This window comes from Ornithorhynchus anatinus, chromosome 4 (genome assembly GCF_004115215.2).
Source record: "Ornithorhynchus anatinus isolate Pmale09 chromosome 4, mOrnAna1.pri.v4, whole genome shotgun sequence".
Classification (NCBI taxonomy): Eukaryota; Metazoa; Chordata; class Mammalia; order Monotremata; family Ornithorhynchidae; genus Ornithorhynchus; species Ornithorhynchus anatinus.
In genome coordinates this window covers 79,256,359-79,277,195 of record NC_041731.1, presented here as the reverse complement: position 1 = coordinate 79,277,195, position 20,837 = coordinate 79,256,359, and the positions used below count along the sequence as shown (strand labels likewise).

The 20,837-nt window shown below is 43.7% G+C and overlaps 1 protein-coding gene across 3 annotated transcripts in view; it reads left to right on the top strand.

Moving 5' to 3' along the window:
- The window catches only part of DENND1B (DENN domain containing 1B), a 302,717-nt gene that overhangs the window by 22,422 nt on the left and 259,458 nt on the right, over positions 1-20,837 (top strand). The gene's annotated exons all lie outside the window — the stretch shown is intronic.

Here is a 20,837-nt window from a genome sequence, read left to right as displayed (position 1 = left end):
GATCCCTTGAGGAATATGTTCTGAAACTTCACCCTAAAATGAAATGTGAGATTACAGTTTTGAGACCTACAGTGGCCTCTTTGGTAATGAAGCCCACTACAAGCTGTTCTTCCCCTTGACTCTATTTATTGCCATTGTTCTTGTCTGTCCGTCTCCCCCGATTAGACTGTAAGCCCGTCAAACGGCAGGGACTGTCTCTATCTGTTGCCGACTTGTTCATTCCAAGCTCTTAGTACAGTGCTCTGCACATAGTAAGCGCTCAATAAATACTATTGAATGAAATCAAATATGGAGCTTATGAGTTCTAGATGCGCAGGTTTAGACACGATGAGAATTACCAAGTAGGAAAATATTTATTTCTAAGAATGCCAATCTTGCTACAATATTTCTAAAAATTATGTTGAATATTTACGTGAACTCTTAAATGGTATTTGGTAAAAGTAATTATTATGGTCCAGGCACTGTACTAAGTGCTGACGTAAATACAAAACAGTCAGGGTGGACACAATCCATATCCCACATGGGGCTTGCAGTCTTAATTCCCATTTTACAGATGAGGTAACTGAGGCACAGAGATGTTAAGTGACTCGCCAAGATCACACGGAAGACAAGTGGTAGAGCTGGGATTAAAACCCAGGTCCTTTGACTCCCTGGACAGTGCTCTCTCCACTAGACTACACTGCTTCTCTTCAGTTGTAAAGGTTCTCCCTTCCACTCTCTAACTGTGGGTGTCCTTCAATGTTCAGTTCTGTTTTCCCTTTTATTGTCCATCTATACTCACTCCCTTGGAGAACTCATTCGCTCCCTTGGCTTCAATTACCACCTCTCTGCAGATGAACTCAAATCTACATCTCCAGCCCTGATCTCTTTCTCACTGCAGTCTCGCATTTCCGCCTGCCTTCAAGACACCTGTACATGGATGTCCTCTTGTCACCTCAAACTTAGCATGTCTAAAACGGAACTCCTTATCTGCCCACCCAAAGCCTGTCCTCCTCCAACTTTCCCATCACTGTAGTCGGCACCACCATCCTTCCTATCTCACAGGCTGAGAGAAGCAACGTGGCTCAGTGGAAAGAGCCTGGGCTTGGGAGTCAGAAGTCGTGGTTTCGTATCCCGGCTCTGCCACCTTCAGCTGTGTGACTATGGGCAAGTCACTTAACTTCTCGGTGCCTCAGTTACCTCATCTGTAAAATGAGGATTAACTGTGAGCCTCACATGGGACAACCTGATTACCCTGTATCTACCCCAGTGCGTAGAACAGTGTTCTGCACATAGTAAGTGCTTAACAAATACCAACATTATTATTATTATTATTATTATCACAAGCTCACAACCTTGGCCTTATCCTTGACTCCTCTCTCTCATTCAATGTACATATTCAATCCATCACTAAATCCTGTCGGTTTGATCTTTACAACTTCTCTAAAATCTGCCCTTACCTCTCCGTTCAAATTACTACCATGTTAAACTGATCATTTATTCTATCCCACCTTGGTTACTGTACCAGCCTCCTTGCTGACCTTCCAATCTCCTGTCTCTCCCCACTCCATTCCATACTTTACTCTGCCCAGATTATTTTTCTACTAAAACATTCAGGCCACGTTTCCCCACTCCTGAAGAATCTCCAATGGTTGCCCATCCACCTCTGCATCAAACTCCTCACCATTGGCATTAAAGCACTCAGTCACCTTGCTCCCTTCTACCTCACCTCGCTATTCTCCTACTACAACCCAGCCTGTGCATTTCACTCCTCTAATGCTAACCTTCTCACTGTACGTTGAGCTAATCTATCTTGCTACGACCTTTCGCCCACGTCCTGCCTCTGGCCTGGAACGCCCTCCTCCTTATATCTGTCATATAATGATTCTCCCTCACTTTAAAAGCCTTATTGAAGGCACATTTCTTCCAGGAGGCCTTCCCTAAGTCCTTTTTCCTTTTTTTCAACTCCCTTGGGCATCGCTTTGGCTTGGTCCCTTTATTCATCCTTTATTTATCCCCCAACCCCCTCAGTACATATCTATTATTTCTTTATATTAATGTCAGTCTCCCCTTTTAGACTGTATGCTTGTTATGGGCAAGGAATATGTCTGTTGCATTGAACTCACGTGCTTAATACCGTTCTCTGCACATAGTAAACGCTCAGTAAATACAATTGACTGACTGACAGAATATTTAGCTGCAGAGGAAACATTTTGACATTGACTGCATTTGCCCTTTTGTAGTGATGCGCTGAAGACATATCAGAGAGTCTACTAAATGGCACGAGGTGGTTTTGCGATAAGAACAACATTTATCTCCCAGAACAGCATTTATCTCCCTTTCCTACCAATTCTTCTGCCCACAAATTCAGCCCACAGCAAGGGTCTCTCCAGATTGCTCGAGTACCCATTAGTAGCAAGAGAAGATAGGTCATCAGTAGCTCTAGCCCTCTCATCTTTTTTGTTTAGCCAAAGGCAATGGAGGTGGCTAGCGGGGTTCTCATTTCTTTTTCTGCCATCAATCAATTGTACTTACTGAGCACTTACTTTGTGCAGAGCACTGTACTAAGCCCTTGGGAGAGAATGCTATAACAGACACATTCCCTGCCCACCGTGAGCATACAGTCTAGAGAGGGAGACTGACATTTATAGAAATATATTTATTATATTTATTTATGTAAGTTTATGTATGTAAGCCTACAGGAGGGCTCTGAAGCAGCCTCGAGCTTGCAGTTGTTGCCAAACTCCTCCCTCCCCATATATCGTCCCAGCCGCCTACACAACCGCTAACCGATTTTAGGCCAGCAGGGCAAGCTGAATTTTTAGGCGTGCTTTTACCTTATGTAGGAAGGCCTGCTGTGTTGGAAAGCATCAAAAAGGCATGCTTAACTTACGCGACCTGACAGGAGGTTAGACAACATACCTGGGCCTCACGTCAAAGACCGTAAGCATCAGAAAAAACACACAAACTGACATTTTATTTGAGTGTTATTTCTACAGTTTTCGATGTTTGGTTGGTAAGGCAAGCTATGACTTGCATGCCCTGACCACATGAATCCAAAGTCTATCTTTGACAAGAGCTTGTACATTAGTTATGAGTAATGTCTCCAGGTTTTACTCAATTTTCAATGTAATTCTTATAAAATTATGCACCTCCAAGGAAGGGAAAATAGTTCTGTGTGGAATTTCCCCCTAAGATATTCTTATTTGGTTGAGATTGAGACTTCTCTCTAAAACTCACATTTGAATGAAGTATTTGATTTGACAAAACAAGCACAGATTACTGGGGCCGATCAATCAGTTTGAGAGTTTTACCGGGTTCCTTGCTTGGCTTCATTTCCCTTCTGGTGAAAGAAAGTGAAACTCCATTTTCCTATTTCTTTCTCCTGCTGCTAAAAGCAGAACCTAGTGAGAACATGGCCTCTGTTTAGTGTCTATTTTGTCCTGGCTCTGACCTGGAGCTCCCTCCTCTCTTTCATATCCGACAGACCATCGCTCTCCCCACCTTCAAAGCCTTATTAAAATCCCACCTCCTCCAAGAGACCTTCCCTGACTAAGTCTTCATGTCCCCATCTCCCTCACCTGAATCTGTACCTGTTATTCACCTCATCCTCAGCCCCATAGCACTTATATACATATCTAAAATTTATTTATATTCATTTCTGACTAACTCCCTAGATTGTAAACTCACTGAGAGTAGGGAACATCTCTCTCAACTCTGTTCTGTTGTACTCTCCCAAGCACTTTATTAGTGTGCTTAATAAATGGAGGCCTCTCCTTCTCCCACTCCCCCAGACTCACTGGTAAGGGAGGAGGCATCGGCTTCCTCCTCTCGCCCCGTTGCCGCTTCTGCACTATCCCGCCTATCGACCTCCGCTCCAAACAAAAACTCCTCACTCTAGGCTTCGAGGCTCTCCATCACCTTGCCCCTTCCTACCTCTCCTCCCTTCTCTCTTTCTACCGCCCACCCCGCACGCTCCGCTCCTCCGCCGCCCACCTCCTCACCGTCCCTCGGTCTCGCCTATCCCGCCGTCGACCCCTGGGTCACGTCCTCCCGCGGTCCTGGAACGCCCTCCCTCCTCACCTCCGCCAAACTGATTCTCTTTCCCTCTTCAAAACCCTACTTAAAAATCACCTCCTCCAAGAGGCATTCCCAGACTGAGCTCCTCTTCCCCCTCTACTCCCTCTGCCATCCCCCCTTTACCTCTCCGCAGCTAAAGCCTCATTTTCCCCTTTACCCTCTGCTCCTCCACCTCTTCCTTCCCATCCCCACAGCACTGTACTCGTCCGCTCAACTGTATATATTTTCGTTACCCTATTTATTTTGTTAATGAATTGTACATCGCCTCGATTCTATTTAGTTGCCATCGGTTTTGACGAGATGTTCTTCCCCTCGACTCTGTTTATTGCCATCGTTCTCGTCCGTCCGTCTCCCCCGATTAGACTGTAAGCCCGTCAAACGGCAGGGACTGTCTCTATCTGTTGCCGACTTGTTCATCCCAAGCGCTTAGTACAGTGCTCTGCACATAGTAAGCGCTCAATAAATACTATTGAATGAATGAATGAATGAATAAATACCATTGATTGATTGATAATGATAGTAATAATGATGTTACCATGTTCCAAGCCCTGTGCTATGAGCTGGGGTAGCTACAAGAACAACTTGGACTAGTGGAAAGAGGATGGGCCTGGGAGTCAGAGGACCTGGATTTTAATTCCAGCTCTACTGCTTGTCTGCTGTGTGACCTTGAGCAAGTCTCTTGACTTCTCTGTGCCTTAGTTACCTCATCTGTAAAATGAGATTAAATCCTCTTCTCTCTGACTTAGACTATGAACCCTATGCGAGACACTGACTGGGTCTAATCCGGTTATCTTGTATCTACCTCAGTGCTTAGAATAGTGCATGACACATAATAAATGCTTTAGAAATTCCAAAATCTAATCAGGCTGGACACAGTCCCTATCTCTGTCTGTCTCTGTTGGTGCACTGACTGTCAAGTCCAGTGCAGATTCCAGGAATGGGGGAGAACACTTTTGCCCTCTCGCTAAAGGAGAAATTAGTTTTTGCTGCTCTCTCTGCACACCCCTTTTTTAAAAATGGTATTTGTTAAGCGCTTACTATGTTCCAGGCACCGTACTAAGCCCTGAGGTAGATACAAGCTGATCAGGTTGGACACAATCTAAGTACCACATGGCTCTCAGTCTTAATTCCCATTTCACCGATGAGGTAACTGAGGCCCAGAGAAGTGAAGTTACTTGCCCAAGAGCTCATCATGGACAGGGAATGTGTCTGTTGCATTCATTCATTCATTCAATCATATTTATTGAGTGCTTACTGTGTGCAGACCACTGTACTAAGCACTTGAAAAGTACAGTTTGGCAACAGAGACAATCCCTACCCAACAACAAGCGCTTCTGTTGTACTCTTCCAAGTGCTTAGGACAGTGCTCTGCACACAGTACGCTCTCAATAAATACAAATGACTGCCTGAAGTGGTGGAGTCAGAATTAGAATCCAGGTTTTCTGACTCCCAGGCACATACTGTATCCATTAGGCCACGCCTGACCATGTAATTCTTGTGATTGATGGCTGGGGTTGGGGGCGAAGTAGGGCTGTGGGGGAAGAGTCCTTCTCTCATTCTCCACTAGGTAAAGATACTCTGTGCCAAAGCTGAGAGACTTTACCTTCGACTAAAGGGAGCAGCTCTTTTGGTTAAGTCTTTTGGAGAAGAAGGAACAATTCTATTTGTAAGTTTAACCTTGGCACACGCTGTAGGACATCCTGTAGAATGTTGGACATTGACTGTTTGCCCTCTGTTCTTTCCGTGTTTACCTAGTTGAGCCCAGTCCAGGGCGGGAGCACTCTCCTCTTGGTTGTCCAGCTAGAGGAGTGACATTATAATAATGTTGGTATTTAAGTGCTAAGCGCTGGGGTAGATACAAGGTAATCAGGTTGTCGCACGTGAGGCTCACAGTTAATCCCCATTTTACAGATGAGGTAACTGAGGCACAGAGAAGTGAAGTGACTTGCTCACAGTCACACAGTTGACAAGTGGCAGAGCCAGGAGTCGAACTCATGACCTCTGACTCTGAAGCCCAGGCTCTTTCCACTGAGGAAGCATACAAAGAATTATTAAATATAGGAAACATTTTCTTCTCATCTTTTAGACTAAGATCTGCTTTTGTCTTGATGCTAATGGAATAGACTTGAATATTGCAGAGTGTTCACATTTCTATCAAAGAAAAGGTTTTTTTCCATGGATGAGAGTTTGGCAATTCTTTTTGCACTGCAATTATGAAAGATTGTTTTTTGCTGTCGGAACGATTTGCTGCCTGTAGCATATGGTACAGTTCTAGATCTTGCATTGTTAACGACGATTTCTTTAAAACTGTCAGCAGTTTTCTATTTCAGACCTCCACTTTCTTAGCTATCTCTTCAATCTGGTTAATGATCCATAAACCGTTGTATTCAAAATAATTTAAGTTCTCTGTGCCTCAGTGTCCTCATCTGTAAAATGGGGATTTAGTGCCTATTCTGCCTTCCCCATAGTCTATGAGGCCCATATGGAGCAGGTACTGTATCCGACCTGATTAAATTTTTAACCAACCCAGTGTTTATAACAGTGCTTGGCACTTAGCAAGTACTTAAACAAAGTTATAGTAATGATAACAATAATGAACAAAAATAATGAATACTTCTTTTAATAGGAAAGAGCTAGTAGATAATCAGAACTCTACCTCTCATGGGAGGCCCTTCCGAGAAAGAGTTTTGGTTTCGTTGCGTTCAGTGTGGCATTTTTGCCATATTAGGCTGTGTTATTCAGTGTTTCTATACCAATGCTAAATTACACTTGTAGACTTTTCCTTTTATTGTTGAACATTTTCAGAACTATAGATTTTTGGAAGAAGAAAAAAGATTTTTTGTCAGAAGGCATATCCGTAGCTTTTAATAAGGAAGAAAACAGTAGAATGTACTATTTCTTCTGTGAGTCACAGTGATGTAATTTGTGTCTCTCCACCTGAGGTATTCTCATTCTAGTGTGATGGAAATAGGTATTGCTGACTCGGTTTGTAGGTGTAGTTTGTAAAACAAAATTTAAAGGTATTCACGAGGAAGTTGTGGAAGCTGGGTGGGGAAGAGCTGGATTAGTGGGAGGGCTGAGGAAATCAGTGGGGATGAGAGGACAGGGAGATAGGGAGATGCCAAACTTCATTGTAAGTGGTTTATAGAAGCTTTTATGCCTTTCAAACAAGGGCTTATTTTCAACCCATCTTCCTGGAAAGAAACCAGAGAGCCCGGAAAAACTTGGTATCAAAATTCCTTGTTTGTCCTTTTCCACTTAAGTCTTTATTGGAGAGAAGATTCATTAATTCAATAGTATTGAGTGCTTACCATGTGCAGAGCACTGTACTAAGCGCTTGGAATATACAATTCGGCAACAGATAGAGACAATCCCTGCCCAATGACGGGTTTACAGTCTAATCGAGAAGATGGAGAGTGGAAACCAAGTGGGGAGGGGAGGAAGGAGTTAAATGGGCTTCCTCCAATTTTTTAAAAATATATTTTTCCAGTAAGCATCATCTTTCACCTTTCCTTCCTGCCCGTTGTAAGGGACTTACCAGCAGCCCAAGTTAGAACAGAAGCTTTCCTTGATGTTGGTTTGCTTGCCTCCTAAAGGTTTATTGTTTGAGAGAGAGGACATTCATTCATAAATTCATACGGTAGCATTTATTAAGTGCTTACAGTGTGCAAAGCACTGTACTAAGCTCTTGGGAGAGTACAGTATAACAATAAACTCTTTCCCTGCCCCCCACAAGCTTACAGTCTAGAGGGGAAGACCTAATTTGTTTCGATAGTACTAGCACAGCAGTAATAATGTCACAATAATTAGAATCTGAGGGTATCATTCGTGTAGGGTGACCTGCATTCTAGCAACTAATCAAGCAGTAATGTTGAGTGCCTGCTGTGTGCAGAATACTGTATTGAGAACTTCGATTCTTGCAATAAAGTGAGAAGATATGGTTCCTACCCTTCAGGAACTTCCAGTTTAAAGGGGACACAACTCACCTTCAGTTTGATATGAACAGGAGTTGGAGGAGAAGGATTGAGGATGGTAAAAGCAGTGTAGCCTAGTGGATGGAACATGGGCCTGGGGGTCAGAAGGACTTGGGTTCTAATCCCAGCTCTGCCTCTTGTCTGCTGTGTGATGTTGGGCAAGTCACTTAACTTCTCTATGCTTCAGTTACCTCATCTGTAAAATGGGGATTGATTGTGAGCCCCATGTGGAAAATGTTCTATGTCCAACCTGATTAGCTTGTATTTACCCTAGTGCTTAGTACAGTGCCTGGCACATAGTAAACGCTTAACAAATACCATAAAAAAAGTGCTAGAGTCAGGATTAGGACCCAGATCCTCTGACTCTCAGGCCCATGTTTTTTGCACTAGGCCACACAGCCTCAATAAATATGATTGACTAATTGATTCAGAAATATTTAGATATTATATGACTAGCGATGTTTTATTTTTCCAGACCATGTGGTTTGTATTGCATTTCTCCATGTTGTACAAAGGAGCCCAAGATCTTACTTGCTGCTAAGTGAGCTTTGTGACCATGTCTTGTATGTACCCCAATACTTAGTACAGTGCCTGGCACATAGAAAGTGCTTACCAAATGCCGTATTAAAAACAACAACACTTGAATGTGGAGGAAAGATGTCAGGTGATGTCATGCTGTAAATATTGGCAGAACAGAGTGGGGCTTCTGGAGGTCATATGAAGAGCTCAAACAATGTCGTCAGCAGAAATAAACATCCTTGGCCTTCAGATGGTCAATCAACCCATCAGATTTATTGAGTGCTTAATGTGTGCAGAGTACGGTACTAAGCACTTGGGAGGGTACAGTATAACAGAGGTGATAGACACCCTCCCTCCCCATAACAAGCTTATAGTCCAGAGAGGGGAGACAAACTTTGTTATAAGTAAATGAATTACAGAGCTCTATATAAGTGCTGTGAGGCTGAAGGAGGGGGAATAAAGAGTGTAAATCTAAATGCAAGGGTGACTCAGAAAGGAGTGGGAGAAGAGGAAATGAGGCTAGCCGGGGAAGGCCTCTAGGAGGAGATGGACCTTCAATAAGGCTTTGAAGGTGGGGAGAGTGATCATCTATCAGATTTGAAGAGGGAGGGTGTTCCAGGAGAGAGGTCAGTGGCAAGATAGACAAGTTCGAGGTACAGTGAGTAGGTTGGCATTAGAGGACTGAAGTGGGCAGGCTGGATGTAGTAGGAAATCAGTGAGATAAAGTAAGAGGGGGAAAGATGTTTGAGTGCTTTAAAGCCTAAGGTAAGGAGTTTGATGTGGAGGTGGATGGGCAACCATTGAAGATCCTTGAGGAGTGGGAATCATGGACTGAACGGTTTTGTGGAAAAATGATCTGGACAGCAGAGTGAAGTTTGGACTGGAGTAGGGTAAGGCAAGGAGGCTGATGGAGTAATCAACATAAGTGCTTGGACTAATGAGGAAGCAGCTTCTATGGAGAGGAAAGTGTGAATTTTAGCGATGGTGTGAAGGTTGAACTGACAGGATTTGGTGACAAATTCAGTATGTGGGTTGAACGAGAGAGACGAGTCGAGGATAACGCCTAGGTTATGGACTCATGAGACAGGGTAATTTGGTCGTGGTGTCTACAGCGATGGAAAGTCAGTGGGAGGAAAGGGTTTGAAGGGGAAGATAAGGAGTTCTGTTTTGGACGTGTTGTTTGAGGTATCAGTGGGACATCCAAGTAGAGATGACCTGAAGGCAGGAGGAAATGTGAGACTGCAGAGGAGAGAGATCAGGGCTGGAGATGTAGATATAGATGTAGTCCTTCTGTGTCCTGGCTGGCCTGGACCAGAACTGCCTTCTGATGATTGCCTAAGAAGCAGAGTGGCCTAGCTTAAAAGCACAGGCCTAGAAGTCAGAAGGTGTGGGTTCTCATCCTGGCTCCTCCATAAAGCTGCTTTGTGCCCTCGGACAAGCCACTTAACTTCTCTGTGCCTCCATTTCCTCATCTGTAAAAGGGAAATAAGACCGAGAGCCCCAATGGGGACAGGGACTGTGTCTGTCCTGATTACCTTTTATCTACCCCAGTGCTTGAAATAGTGTTTGGCACAGAGTAAGTGTTTTACAAATATCATTATTATTATTATATTTGATACCAAAAGGACTGCTGCTGCCTCCACCATGGCTGCAGTGAAACCACACAACCTCTCCTTTTCCTATGTGACTGTCCTTTCACTGTGAACCTCGTAAGGACGGGGACTATCAGAACTTTTTTATTCATATTTTCCCCAGGGCTTAGCATGGACTCAGCATACATTAGATGCTTTAATAAATGTGGTAGTCAAGCCGTCACAGAGCTTCCCAATTCCTGTTCCTTGTGATTGGGGAAAAGTCTTGTTCATCACCTTGTCAAATGCTCTGAGGTTCAGTGGGCGGGGGTTGTGTCTGTGTGTGTACGCACATGTGGGTAGTTAGATCAATCAGTGGTATTTATTGAGCATTTAGTGGGTGCAAAACACTATAATAAGCACTTCGGAGAGTACATTGTAACAGCGTTGGCAGACACGATCTCAGCTTTCAAGGAGCTTGACTTGACTGTTGTGGGGATAGTGTAGAGTTAGACAATTTTATTGTGCGTGAAGGTGTATGACTGGCTTCCACTTGCAGAGCAAAAATAATCTATCCATCCCTAAATCACTGTAATTTATAATATTCTTTAATATATTGTAATATATATTAATATGATTCATTAGTTCTGAGACCTAAAATCTCCATTTTAGGAGAGCCTTTTGAAGTTCTGTTTGCTTCTTTATGGTGTCCGATGAGAGCAACTTTGTTTTATATCCCCGTGCTTTATTTGATTCCTGTTTGTTACACAACCGTTTCAGTTACCAGAATATATTTATTAATAGTAATAATAATAATAGTGGTATTCGTTAAGCACTTACTGTGAGCCAGGCACTGTCCTAAGCGCTGGGGTAGATTCAAGCTAATGAGATTGGGCACAGGCCATGTCTCACATGGAGCTCACTGTCTTAATCTCCGCTTTACAAATGAGGTAACTGAGGAAAGTGATTTGCCCAAGGTCACACAGCAGATAGGTGGCAGAGTCAGGATTAGAACCTAGGTCCTCTGACTCCCAGGTCCGTGCTTTTTCCACTAGGCCACATTGCTTCTTACTTGGTGACAGTCATCAATACTCTTACTGTGTTTTGGATAGACTGTTGTAGAATTAGGGAATATTTTCCTCATGATACATGTCTGTTTAGAACACGATGTGATGTCGGAAGAAACATTTGTGCGTACGCATACTGCTTTAATATGAGTTTTCCTTAACCCAGGGTACTTGAAGTTCACTACCTTCATTTTATCAGATAACTGGTTATATTCTATATGAACATCAGGACCACAGATATCAATTTAATTCTTATTTTCAGTACTTGTTCTGATTTCCATTTGTAATTAAGAGCAATGAAGGAAAGAAAAATACTTTCAGAAGAAATAATTGTTTTGTAGATTTTGTTTGGCTTTGCTTACATCTTTGTTTCATCTCTTGTCTTTCATCCAAATAAAAATCTTTTACTATTTTTTTTTTTTAAGAAAAACTTCCTTCATGATTCATAATTATTGCGTAAGTGAAGCTAATATTGAGTTAACAGAGCCAGCCATTATTTTCTGATGACTTCCTTTTCCTGTCAGTATTGGCAGAATTTCTAAAAAGCGCAGACATCTTTAACAGGCCATTGTTAATTCTACGAAAGAATTGTATTAATATTTATTTTATGCTTGATGTATGAATCAGAGCCATAATTTAAGATCTGATTTTTTTCTATTGTAGACTGTATTGAGGTGTTGATAGTATAGCTGTAGGCACCAATCAACAATAGTATTTACTGTATATTCTATATTGTATGATAGTTCAATTAGTTGTCCAAAGGATTAGTTCTTGAGTTATCGTTCTTTTTGACATACTATCAAATCTTGAGGGTTTTTTAGAAACTAAAAGTATAACCTCCTTGCGGGACTGAAATTTGGCCAGATCTAATAATTTCGTTCATTCAATCGTATTTATTGAGTGCTTACTGTGTGCAGAGCACTGTACTAAGTGCTTGAAAATAATTCCAACTGTGTATTCTTTCGCCGCACTATGTACAGTGCACTGTACATAGAAAGCACTTAATACTATCGCCGCTACTCCTCAAAAGAGGAATGCTTCTAGGACTTTTGTTGTACTTTTTCTAAGTGTTTAGTACAATGTGTTTCACTCAGTGGGCTTTCAACCAATATAATTAGTTCTACTAGTTTCTCAGCATAGGTAAAATGAATATTTTTCATCTATGTCTAAATACCCTTATCTGCAAAAGATATGATCTACCTGGCAAGATAAGAGCACAATTCAGAATGTTTCAGAACTCCCTAGTCTTGTCTAGGAGGCACACACAGGTCGGCGAGAGAAAATGGAAACGAAATCCTCCTGTGATACGAGACCCGGCATTGTCATATACAGCGATACTTTTCTATACTGATTATGCAATCTGCTTATAACACCGAAAACTGCTGTAGAATTTTGTTAGAAACAAAACAATCACTATTTAATAGGCAACCTGGAGTTTTTTTGTTCCCTTCCTTTTACGTCTTCATCGCACCCCAGACCACTTGTCAGCTGTGTGACTGTGGGCAAGTCACTTAACTTCTCTGTGCCTCAGTGAGCTCCTCTGTAATATGGGGATTAAGACTGTGAGCCTCACGTGGGACAACCTGATGACCCTGTATCTACCCCAGCGCTTAGAACAGTGCTCTGCACATAGTAAGCGCTTAACAAATACCAACATTATTATTATTACTCTTTGTTCTCCAGCTAGCCTGCTCACTGTGCTCCATTCTCGTCTCATCAACCTCTGATCCCTTCTCCCTGCCTGAAACATCTTCTCCGTTAAAATCCCGTAAACCTCAGCCCCATCTGGCTTTATGGCCCCTTCTGAAATAACACCTCCTGCAGGAGACCTTCCCTGATTAATCTTACTTTTTTCAGGCTATATCCTCCCAACTACTACTTCGAATTACAGCTCCAGTGGGCCTTCCCTGGCTAAGCCTTCATTCACTTCTCCTCTTTTCCCTCCCTACTGGGACACCTACACCTCTTAAGCACTTGATGTTTTTCTCCACCCCAGCCCTGCAGCACTTAGGTACAGCGACTGTCTCTATCTGTTACCGATTTGTACATTCCAAGCGCTTAGTACAGTGCTCTGCACATAGTAAGCGCTCAATAAATGCTATTGAATGAATGAATGAATCCCTCTATAATTTCTGTGCACGTCTGTCTGCCCCTCGAGTCTCTAAGCACCTTGTGCTACCTACACTATTGTATTGTAGAGAAACAGCATGGCATAGTGGATAGAGCACGGGTCTGGGAGTCAGAAGATCATGGGTTCTAATCCTGGCTGTGCCACTTATCTGTTGTATGGCCTTGAGCAAGTTACTTCATTTCTCTGAGCCTCAGTTACCTCATCTGCAAAATGGGGATTGAGACTGTGAACCCCATGTGACACTGGGACTGTGTCCAACCTGATTTGCTTGTATCTACCCCTGCGCTTTGTACAGTGCTTGGCACACAGTAAGCACTTAACAAATGCCACCATTGTTATTGTACTCTCCCAAGCACTTAGTGCAGTTCTCAGCACCCAATAAGCACTCAGTCAATCAGTAAATCAACCAGTCACATTTACTGAGCATTTACTGGGTGCAGAACACTGAACTAAACGCCTGGGAGATTAGGAGACATGTTCCCTGCCCACAGTGAGCTTGCAGTGTGGAGGATAGTAGTTGTGATATTTTCATGCACTTACCATGTGCCCAGCACTGTAGTAAGTGCTGGGTAGATATGAGATAATCAAGTCCCACATGGGCTCACGCATAGTACAGATTAGGAAGGAGGAAAGGTATTGCATTCCCATTTTGCAAATGAGGCAACAGAGGCATAATGAAGTTAAGCTACTTGCCCAAAGTCACACAGCGGACAGGTGGGAGAGCTGGGTTTAGAAGGCAGATCCTCTGACTCTCAGGCCTGAGCTCTTTCCACTGGGACACACCGTGTCATCTCCACACGTAAGCTCTCACAACGAATGGTAGCAGGTCTGTACATAACGACTCTCTTTACTAATCCATGTATCTTCCTCCTGTCGATACTTCTCTTTCGTTGTCTCCCAAGCACTTATTGCTGTGCTCTGTACTCAGTACTGCTCAGTAAATATTCTCGATTGACCGATCCATTTTTCTTATCAAAACCCAGAGGTTTTGAATCATCCCAAGACAGTTCCCAGGTTGTTTGCCGATCGGCCCCGGTAAACTGCAATAGACCTCCCCTTTCCACCTGCCCTGATCAAATTCTAGGTTCAGATTGGAATTGTGAGGTGGGAAGAGGGGGTTCAATAGAACTGAGAAGCCCTCCCACCTCCCTATAGCCAGACACTCTTCATTGGTGGTATTTGTTTAGCGCTTACTATGTGCCTAGTGGATAAAGCACGGGCTTGGGAGTCAGAAGACCCTGGGTTCTAATTGCCTCTCTGCCACTTGTCTGCTGTGTGTCCTTGGGCAAGTCACTCAAATTCTCTGTGCCGAGGTTACCCCATCTGCACAATGGGGATTAAGACTGTGAGCCCCATGAAGGACAGGTTAGACACACTAACCCAATTTGCTTGTATGCTCCCCAGCAGAAGCAGTATGGCTCAGTGGAAAGAGCCCGGGCTTGGGAGTCAGAGATCATGGGTTCGAATCCCAGCTCTGCCACTTGTCAGCTGTGTGACTATGGGCAAGTCACTTCACTTCTCCGTGCCTCAGTTCCCCCATCTGTAAAATGGGGATTAACTGTGAGCCCCACGTGGGACAACCTGATGATCCTCTATCTCCCCCAGCGCTTAGAACAGTGCTGTGCACATAGTAAGCGCTTAAATACCAACGTTATTTAACTTCTCTTTGCCTCAGTTACCTCATCTGAATAATGGGGATTAAAAGTGTGAGCCCCACATGATACAACCTAATTACCCTGTATCTACTCCAGAGTTTAGAACAGTGCTTGGCACATAGTGCTTAACAAATACCATAATTATTATTATTATCACAGTGCATCTAGTAAGCACTTAAATACTATTATTACTACGTGCTGGGGTAGATACAAGATAATCAGGATGGATATGGCCCCTGTCCCAAATGAGGCTCACAGTTTTAATTCCCATTTTACAGATGAGGAAACTGAGACACAGAGAAGTTAAGTGACTTGCCCAAGGTCACACAGCAGACAAGTTGTCAGAGTGCATTTTTCTGCGCTGGCAAGCTTCTCTGTAGGCTGAGATGCTCCCAGCACTTTTTATTTCAGCCGTCGCCCTCCATGAATCAGCCACTGTATAGTCTGAGAAGAGTTAATAAGGAGTTGGGTTTTTCAAAGTGAAGTTTACATTGGAGTACTGAGGGTAGGTTGGAGTTTCTGGAAGTTTGATGGAAAAGTTTGCTTCAATAAAACAGGAAATTCCAGTTGGCATTTGGTAACACCAATGTTCAATCCCTGTAATGACTCCATCGGCGTGACCTCCGTCTTTTCTCCCCTTCTCCCCCTTCTATTTTCCCTCCTCTCTTTGCCACTTCCCCAAACCTCCCCCTAAAACTAAAGGGGGCACAGGCCAAGCACTTCTAGACTACCAGGAAATTATTTTGTTTTATCAAGAACATGTTTTTGAAAATGTCTGGCCCATCCTAACTGCCTTGCTCAGCGGCTTTCACACAGTAATCTATTCACCCAGAAATAACTTTATAAAACTTTAGGTCAATCTGAAGGGTTTATTTTGAGACAGTACAGTTTTTGTTAAAGGCGACCTGTACCGAAACACCTTCATTGGACCTTATCGCTCGGGTCCCATTCTCAGTTGAGAAATGAAAAGGCAGGCTTGGAGCAGAGATGGCAAAGGGGAGAGCAGGCCTTCAACACTAGTCACTTATCATCGCTGACTTTCATTTCCTCACAAATATTTGAAGGTTAATTTCCCCAAGCAGTGACCCAGCACGCACCAAATCAAGGCACTTGATCTGAGATCCTTTGCAAACCTGTCTTTCTTGCGCAGGCGTTGTCGATGTAAAGTGAAACTTGATGTTCCACAGAATGAAATGCTCAGAGTGATTGAAAATATATATGTATATATATATATATATGTGTGTGTGTGTGTGTATATATATTTAAATTTAATGTTAATTGTTAAGTGCTTAACATGTGTCAAACACTGTTCTTATGGCTGGAGGAGGTACAAGTTAATATCGTCAGACACGGCCCCTCTCCCACATGGCGCTCCCAGTCTAAGTAGGAGGGATCCCCATTTTACAGTTGAGGAAACTGAGGAAACAGAAACTTTCCCAAGGTCACACAGCAAGCAGTTGGCAGAGCTGGGATTACAACCCAAATCCTCCGCTGCTTCTCAATATTAACCAAAAGGTCTCAGCAGGTAATTTTTCTTTGGAAGTTAAGCTCTTATTTCATATGAAATTGACAGAAGTATTTGGAGACTGAATTATGTGCTACAGAAGTCAGCTGTGCACAGGTCCAAAACGTTTCCCTGATCACCTTTTACTTTTATCATTATTATTAGTAATAGTAATAATTATGGCATTTAAGCGCTTACTATGTGCAAAGCACTGTTCTAAGCACTGGAGAGGATACAAGGTGATCAGGTTGTCCCACGTGGGGCTCATGGTCTTAATCCCCATTTTACAGACAAGGTAACTGAGGCACAGAGAAGTTAAGTGTGACTTGCCCTAACTAGCTTTCTCTTTCCCCCCTTCAAATCATTTAATAAGCCACTGCTATTTCTGTATGTAAGTCAGTATTAACAAGATGGATCTAAATGACTAATGGAGAAATGGGAAAAGTAGCAATACGTACCGAGCACCCACTAGATGCCCTCTGCGGTTCTGGATGCTTGCTGTGTTCAGAGCTGCATCCTGGGTGTCAGGCAACATTTAATAAAAGTAGAAGATACATACTTATCTATGTAGAGGAGCTTACAATCTAACAGGGGGTAGCGGTCAGGTATAATAGAGCATCCAGTAATCACACTTTGTTGGATATACATGGTAAAGGGGCGAGAAAAGCCACTATCCACAGTGGGGTGGTTAAACATTTCCAACTGACTTTCTGCATCTTAGATTTCTCGGTTTCTGAAATACACTGCGTTCTAGTTGTGCACATTTTGGATAGGACATCGTCAGGGTCCTTTACAAGCGAGGCGTCTGTCTGGGATGGAATGTGATGTCAGAAGAGAATGTCAGGCACGTGGCCCTGTCATCAGTCAAGGCGGAACTACTACATCGTGCCTTTTCTTCATCGCTGGGTGTGGTAAGATGCGATTCCTGTCTCGTAGGAGAACATCTCCTCGCCCAGAGTCAGTGTCACCTCAGAGGGGGAAGTCAGACTGAGTAATGTAACTGTGGCTTGGTGAAAATGACTCAAATGCTAAAACCGACTTGCAGCAAAGCAAGAAATTCATAAATCTCATGACTGTGAGGAATGGGGCCTCAGCAGAATAATTAGAATATTTGGTATTTGTATTGGCACTTACTCTGTGCTGGGCACTCTTCTAAATTCTGGGGTAGATACAAGATGATACAAGATAATCGGGTTGGATGCAGTCCCTGACCCACATAGGTCTCACAGTCTTAATCCCCATTTTACAGATGAGATAACTGAGGCTCGGAGAAATGAAGCGACTGGCTCAGGATCCCACAGCAGACAAGTGGCAGAGCCGGGATTAGAGCCCAGGTCTTTCTGACTCGTAGGTGTCGTGTAAAGAAGCCCGAGAGCAGTGGTGAAGCGCTGAGGAAGGTTATTGGGTATATGCTGACTGTCACCAAGGCATCCCTGTAGGAGTGCCAACTCCCCCAGCCCTGCTAAAGAGGACTGGGGTGGGGGTCAGCGTCTCGTCCTCACCATAGATGAGGATGGCATCGGCCGGGGAAAGCCCCAGCACCTTAGTCGTCATCTTGAAGAGGGCTTTGATGTTGAGATAACAATCTGCCAAGCACCAGAACCCGCTCAGATCCAAGAACGTGGTCTTCACTCCACCTCTGTTGCTCGTCATTATTCATTCATTCAGTCAATCGTATTTATTGAGCACTTATGGTGCGGAGAGCACTGTACTCAGCACTTGGGAAAGAACGGTGTAACATTTCCTGTCCACAGTGAGCCATGGCAGGGGTTATCATAATAATAATAATGTTGGTATTTGTTAAGCGCTTACTATGTGCAGAGCACTGTTCTAAGCGCTGGGGTAGATACAGAGTAATCAGGTTGTCCCACGTGAGGCTCACAGTCTTCATCCCCATTTAACAGGTGAGGGAACTGAGGCACAGAGATCATAACTCTACTGGGCAGGCCTGAGGAGTGTCAGCCGTGTGACTGTGGGCAAGTCACTGAACTTCCCTGTGCCTCAGTTCCCTCATCTGTAAAATGGGGATGAAGACTGTGAGCCTCACGTGGGGCAACCTCGTTACCCTGTATCTACCCCAGCGCTTAGAACAGTGCTCTGCACGTAGTAAGCACTTAACGAATACCAACACTATTATTATTATTACATGATTTATATTGAGAAGCAGCATGGTGCAGTGGAAGGGGGACCTAGGTTCTAATCCCAGCTCCACCACTGCTTGCTGAATGACCTCGGGGAAGATCGCGTGCCTTCTCTGGGCCTCTGTAAAATGGGGATTAAATGTCTCTTCTCTCTCCCCTTCACCATGTGGGACAGGGACGGTGTCCAATCTGATGCTATTATATAATAATAATAATATTCATGGTATTTCTTAAGGGCTCAACCATGTGCCAGGCACTGTACTAAGCGCTGGGATGGATACAAGCAGATTGGGTTCGACACAGTCCCTGTCCCAAATGGGGCTCACAGTCTCAATCCCCGTTTTACAGATGTGGTAACTGAGGCCCGGAGAAGTGAAGTTACTTGACCAAGGTCACCCAGCAGACAAGTGGCGGAGCTGGGACTAGAACCCATGACCTTCAGACTCCCAGGCCTGTGCACTATCCTCTACGCCATGTTGCTTCTTACCCCAGTGCATAGTACAGTGCTTGGAATATAGTAAGTGCTTAACAAATTTCACAATAAATTAAGATACCCAGGTAGCTGTGCTGAAATTCATTCATTCATTCATTCAATAGTCTTTTTTGAGCGCTTACTATGTGCAGAGCACTGTACTAAGTGCTTGGAATGTACAAATCGGTAACAGATAGAGACAGGCCCTGCCCTTTGACGGGCTTACGGTCTAATCGGGGAAATGAAATGGACATATGCAAGGACGGAGGGGAGAATTGTACTTTCAAGATATTGTAAAAGCTAATGTTATATAAAGCCATAAGCGGTAGCAGACCTCTGGGTCGATAGTCACAATCAGTGGTGTGTTTTGAGGACTTACTGTGTGCGGAGCACTGTACTAAGCGCTCACACTCACCTAGTGTGTGATTGCTGAGAGAGAATTACTTTTCTTGTACAGAGACTTTAGGGCAGAGTTAAAAATAATGAAAGATTTTGCAACTGGTAGATTTCAGCCACTACCAGAAATTATACATAGATGTAGCGATAACCATCAGGCGTTTTCAGTGAAATCTTATTCAATTTGGGTGGGTGTAGCTGAAAAGATAGAGATCAAATTGGCACTAATCTGTGGGATTTGCTTGTTAAGGTAGATCCTTGCTCTGCTGACTAGCTTGCCTTGTATAAGGGCTCTCTCTATTTTCAAGCTTGCTCGTTGGTAAATAATAAAAATAACTACGGCATTTATTAAGCGCTTATTATATGCCAAGCACTATACAAAATCTAGGGTCGATACAAGATAATCAGGACGGACACAGTCCCTGACCTACAGGGAACAGATACTTAATGTCCATTTTGCAGAAAAGTTAACTGACTTGCCCAAGGTCACACTGTAGATAGATCAATCAGTGCAATGTCTTGAGCACTTACTGTTTGCGAAGCACTTGTATTAAGGGCTTGGGAGGGTACACTGTGAGTTGGTTAATGCACTCCCTGTCCCCAAGGAGTCTGTACAATGTGGAGTCAGGATTAGAACCCAGGTCTTCTGACTCCTAGGCCTTTGCTCTTTCCACTAGTCCATGCTGCTGCCCATCGCTAACCCCTTCTTAGAGATGCCTTCGCACAAGGAGAGCAACGTCTTTCCTGATTTGCGCCCTCCAGGATGATATGTCCGTCACGGTGAGCTCCCAACAGGCCGCCTTTATTTTGCAGCGTTTGAGACCATGCTTCACTAGTGGACAGGGAACATGTCTACCAACTCTGTATAAGGGCCCAGGACAGCGCTCTGCATACAGTAAGCACTCAATAAATACAACTGAATAAATATTGTACTCTCACAAGGTCTTAGTACAGTGCTCTGCACCCAGCAAGCGCTCAGTAAATACGATTGATCGACTTGGCATGTAGATTGCTTCTCCTGCTTTGCCGGAGAAGCAGCATTGGCGTAATGGATAGAGAACGGTCCTGGGAGTCAATAGGACCTGGGTTCTAATCCCGGCTCCACCGCCGGGTGTCTGCTGAGTCGCCTTGGGTCGCACTTCACGTCTCTGTGCCTCAGTTACCTCCTCTGTAAAATGGGGATGAAGACTGTGAGCCCCATGTGGAACAGACTGTGTCCACCTATTAGCTAGTATCTATCCTAGTTCTCAGAACAGTGCTTGATACATAGTAGAGGGCTTGCAAATACTCTACTTTTTCTTTCTTAACTTCTTCTTCTCCTCTTCTGGTTTCTCCACCTCCTCCCCTC